The sequence below is a fragment of the Mus caroli genome, chromosome 3, assembly GCF_900094665.2.
Source record: "Mus caroli chromosome 3, CAROLI_EIJ_v1.1, whole genome shotgun sequence".
NCBI lineage: Eukaryota > Metazoa > Chordata > Mammalia > Rodentia > Muridae > Mus > Mus caroli.
The window spans coordinates 1,060,169-1,065,892 of record NC_034572.1 but is presented as its reverse complement, the minus strand read 5'-3'; the positions used below and the strand labels follow the sequence as shown (position 1 = coordinate 1,065,892).

General features: G+C 34.3%; 1 non-coding gene across 1 annotated transcript; it reads left to right on the top strand.

The window, feature by feature from the left end:
- The first annotated feature begins 1,765 nt into the window (after window positions 1–1,765).
- LOC115030726 lies at window positions 1,766–1,897 on the top strand. The gene has a single exon (XR_003836323.1). It is a non-coding gene; the product is annotated as a small nucleolar RNA SNORA38 (small nucleolar RNA).
- The last annotated feature ends 3,827 nt before the right edge of the window (window positions 1,898–5,724 follow it).

The window sequence follows — 5,724 nt, the reverse complement described above, 5'->3', positions numbered from 1 at the left end:
GCTTCTGATGAAACTCAATGTGCACAGCTCTTCCTTTTCATAGTTTATTCAGAATTAGTACTCCAAAAATCCTATCATTGTAATGACTTCAATTCAACAATAGATGTCAATGTATATTTCAGGCTTTGGGGAGCTGGAAAATAGAGTCTGTTACAGCAAGTGTCCTGTATTCTGCATTGAAATTTTGACAACTCAGTACTTTTGACTTTAATGGTATGTGAGAACAGGAATGTATCCTGTCCATTTTGGAAACATTACACTTTGAAAACAATGTTTCATCCAAGCACAAGTTAAATTTTATTTAAGAAATTAACAGATTCTGTAGTAAATGAAGACAACTAGGCTATAAAATGTAATGTGCTAAAGGACACTAGGATTTCTAAATTTATGCAAATTAATATATCTAGCGTTTTTAAAAATTAAAAAAAAAACTACAATATACAAACAGTTCTAAATGAGCTGCCTCCATAGAGTTCTCTCAGGATATTATGTCCAAAAGTATCCAGAAAGATTGTCAGAGCCAGTAGAAATTGAGAACACTAACAAAACTAGTCTTTCTAGACAAAACAAGACTGATATGTGTGTGTGTGTGTGTGTGTGTGTGTGTGTGTGTGTGTGTGTGTAGGTAGGTATGAAGTCACAGAAACTGGTAGCATACTCAGAGCATGAATATTTCTAAGCAGATAGGGTCACAGTAAAGACAAGGGAAGTGGACACAATTCTACATCCTAAATCAAAAAGCTATCTCTAATTAGTTGTATCAAAAAGGAAATTTTAGCTTTCTTCAACATAGTCTTGATGGGTATACTAACCACTTTTAAGGGGAAGTCCCATGCCCAGAAGTAGATTGACAATAGAAATGCAATGGTATTTTTGGTCTCACAATGCTTTGTCTGGGTTTTTTTCCCTTTATTACAGCAAATAGTTTATATGCTCTGATTTCTGGTTCTATACTTATAGGTTTTCTGTGTATCTGAACGTGTGTGTCTCAGAGTTTCTTTGTGTTTCTTATAATTTTTGCTTGGCTATTATTTGTGTTTGTTTTGTCCTAGACTCACATTAATCATCATCATCATCATATATTTTTGTATTCTAATTAGGGAGAGAAACAAAATATATGAATTTGAGAGAATAGGGAAGTTGGCAGGATCTGGGAGGAATTGGAGAGGGGAAACATAATCTGAGTATATTTGATGAAAAAATGTTATTTTATTGATTGATTGATTCTTTGAGACAAAGTTTCTCTGTATCACCCTGGCTGTCCTGGAACTCACTCTGTAGACCATGCTGGCTTCCAACTCAGAAATCTGCTTGGATCTCCCTCTCAAATGCTGGGATTAAAGGCCACCAACAGTACTGCCTGGTGAAAAAACAATTAATTAAAAATATTAGTTACAAGTGAGTGTGCCCTGTCTCGAAAGCAACAATAACAACAACAACATCAAAACTGAGTGTGGTAGTTCAGTGCTGAAATCTACACATCCCAGAGGCAATGGCAGAATCATGAAGATCTCAGGAAATGTCTGCCTGGGACAAAAAGTGAGCCTCTGTGCCTAAAGTAAATAAAACAACAGAATATAATGAAGATTTAAATTGTATCTTACAAATTAAGGAAATAGCTTAAAGCAACTAGAACTTCATGCATGTTTGTGAACATGTGCTAGAGGGATCAACTAGCTAGCCATGTGATTCACAAACAAACAAACTGAGAGCTGTGGATTTATGAATAATGCAACTTATGCCCTAAAATAATCTGTTGAAAATAACCAAATTGAAAAACATCTTTGGTTCCCTGTCCTTGGACACATAAGAATTGGAGGCAAAGAAATGTGTTAGATTTGGAAAGATTTGGGACCAGCTTGTTCACCACAGGCTTGGGATCAACCATCCCTCAGACAAAAGATAAAGAGAAAGAGAAAAACTAAGAAAAGAAAAACATCATCTGTCTGAAACAATAAAGTAATAACCCCCTAAGTAACCTTGTTAAAATGGAGTATTTGCTTATATGGAGGTTAAGTCTCACCCTCAATCCATGGAGTTAATCTATAGCCTAGAAACAGAGATTTTAAAGATATTTGGCAATAGTGTTAGATGTCCTATTGTTGTACTTATTCAGCAGTTACTATGAACAGGACTCTCCAGGTGGTTTGTGACCTCAGGAGGTAGTTTACACTCACTATCACTACAGTGACTCTTCAGTTGGATTAATTCTGCCCTTTCTACTTATGCTGGGCCATGTGTGGGCCATATTTTCTGGCACAGATGGTTATTTTGCTCTCCTTATCTGGCTCTTCTTAGGCTTCTACTACTGCATCTTCCTCTTAGATTCAGAGATCTGAGACCCCTTGAGTAGATGAGCTCGGGTGATTTCTCCCTGATAGGTCTACCGTTTGAGAAGTGTTTACAACTGCAGTAGGATTGGGACATGAAGTTAGATGATGGAAAGGACTTTTGAAAATTTCTGTCTAGCCATTTTTACATGAAAATTCTTAATCTTTCAGCTCTTATGAAAAGTGCAGTTTTCCCAAAACAATACTTTCCCTAAATGGCAGAAAAAAAGAGGAAGAAAATAAGAGCGAGGCATAGGTTTTTTTTTTCCTTCCTTCCAAGTACAGAAACAAAAGGAGTCAGTTTTCTTGAGAGACAATAATTGTTTTTTTCTAAATAAGCATTTTTCTTTTGTTTCAAAGTGTCACAACCATGGGTATTGTTATTAGAGAACATCTTGGTTATACACAATGATGTCATGAGTCATCACAAGGAATTTCTACTATTTAATTTTAAGCAAATATCTTTTTTTAAAGACACCCAGGTAAAAAGAAACCAAAAAACTATCATCTAACATGGTTTAATATTTCCTTATAAATGATAAAAAATTAAAAAGACACAAGTATAACAGTAATGTTGTGGAAAACATAATAAATCTTGAATGATAAATATAAAGCATTTTCTAGTTGAACAAAAAATGTGGCAGTCAGTGAAGCTCTATGGGGTCTCTGCACCCAGTTGTAACTGGTTTGTGTATCCCTGCCATTGTTTGTATTTATCTTTTTTTCCAGTTCCTCCCAGTTTGTTTCTTCCTCCCATTCATTCCTTCAAAGGTTTAAGAAGTCCTCCAGGACACTGAATCTTTCTCAACCAAAACCACCTCACTTCATGTTGTAGCCATCCCAGAAACAACTAATGACTCTACCACAGCTACCTTAGAACAGCCTACCAGGAACATTTTGCTTATAATATTTTGTGATATTTGTCATTTAAAATATATTTATTATTTTATATAATTGACTATATATGGATCTGAGAGAAAACAGAGAAAAGGTAGACTGAGTCATGGTCTTAGCATAGGGAAACGTTGAAACACTTCAAGACTGTAGAAAAGCTCTGCATGACATGAATACTCATGAAAGTCAAAGGAGGTAATTGTTAAAAAAGTGTTTCAGAGACTATTATGTCTTTAATCTTCACAGACTAAAGCATTGCTTAAAAAGGAGTGATGTGTCCTCGATATAAAGGAGAATGAGAAAATAGAAGGCAAATATCAAAAAAAAAAAAAGAATTTGTGTAGAAACTACGTTTAAGGTTGAGGTTCAGACATTTTTTCAGTGCAATAGGAAATAAGAGCATCTGTTCAAACTTGGATGTATTATAACTTTTATGCCTTGAGGTAATACAAAAATGGAATTGAGGGGCTTGAGAGATAAGTCAGCAGTAGAACACTAATTGTTTTGCAAAAGAACTGGGTTTGAATTGCATCATCTATATTAGATTGTTCACACCTGCCTGTAATTCTCATGGTAAGGGCTCCAACGGCCCTTCTGGCCAACACAAACACCACAAAAAATACACGGTACACAGAAACTCATGCAGACACACCCATATAGGTACATATAAATTTAAAATAAATAAATAAGGAAAGAAAATCAGATTGAATAAAAAATTCCAGTTTTGTTTTCCAACTAAGATAGCCTATTATTAATTGACTTTTAATATTAGTCAATATTAGTAACTATTTTGCATGCTTCATTTTCTCCACAAATACTTTAAACAAGGACATGGATAAGCAGAATGTGTACTATGTAGTCCATGAAGAGAAAAGTTTGCCTATAGCGGAAAAGCAAATATAATATGAGTGAATATAGACAAGGAGTCGGTTATCTGTCCTGTGATGGTTTATCTGATGGTGAACTTGACTCCATGAGAATCACCTAAGTTACTGAGTATACTCTGTTAACTGATGTAGCTAAATTTAATGAAGATGGGAGAGGTTTCATTATAAGAGGGTCAGTGGAAAAAAGTTTTTTTTTCCCCTTCTTACCTTCAAATTTTGCTGGTTAATTCATCTAATATGCTTGAGTCATGCTGGTGAGATCATGAATAACCTTGGCAATGCTGTTAATACTGCTGCATTTCTTCCTGACATCAGAACTACACTTCTTTAGCTTTCCAACACAGACAGTGGTTCTCCAACAATAGCACTGGATCCTTACCTTTATACTTAGATATAATCCAGGCTCATAGACAAAGCAGTTACAAAGTTCTCAAAGTTCTCAGCCCATGAATTTTGAATATAAGCATTATTAGGCTATCAAAACTACATAAATTTAGCCAGTGTTATAAATATTCATCCTTTTAATTTTGTTTTTCTATACGCCCCAGACTAACATACTAAGCTCATGGGAAGAGTCAATATTTTCAAAATCATAATACCAAATTCTATAAAAATTAAGAGGCTGTAAATTTTATTATCTTCATACATATTAATATATGAAAATAACATATATGAAATATCTGAAAATAAATATATAAACTTATTCTCCTTAAGAGAATTATTATATTAAAATTAAATTTTAAATAACTTAAAATTTAAATAATTATTTTATAATAAAATTCCAAACCAATATCATATTTAAGTGCTTCCTGAATTCTCAAAGGTAAACTTAGAATTCTTCCATAAATTCACCTAAGAGACAAAAACAGACAATAAGGAGACTATCTAGGGATGTTCTACTCCTAGTCCAATGCTAGGATAGAAACAAATGGGTAGAGTGTCACAAACATGATGATAATTACCAATTGTGTCAATTAGCAGCATAGTCATAGCACTTCTCAGTGTTTCATTGAGTAGAGTTTGAACTGAAAAGCAAAGGAAAGAAACCCAGTAGACACATACATCCACTATGGAAAAATAATCACAGATGGAACCACCTCCTGATGACAATCCTTATGTAGAGTCATGTTTTCGATACAAACTCATGGTATGCATACATGAAATATAGGTGGTTAGCACCTTGATATGATAATATCTGAACAGTAGTAATAATGATAAAGTATTGAAGACTTTTCTAGAGAATAGGAAGGACATGGAAGAATCAGTCACATGGATGAATTCAGAGACTGGGGGTTTGATGGGCTTTACATAAATACTTTTTATGCTGTGTGAGCTTTCATTCAAATCAAGAACATGTTGGTGATTGGAGAGTAGGGCTTTGGATTCAGAAATTTGGAAAATGAAGTAAGTTTGATGCTTTTATCAAAACTGGAGGAAAAGTAATTGGGATAAAAATATGTGCTGGTAAGAATATGAGGTTAGGAGTTCTCAAAGATGGGTTAAGTGGTCAGCGTAATTAGAAAAATGAAGCATCTGCTGCTGAGGTGTCTTTAGCATGGCATGAGATGTTAAGTGTTCAATTTCATTAACTTCGGCATTTCTTTCTTGGCAAA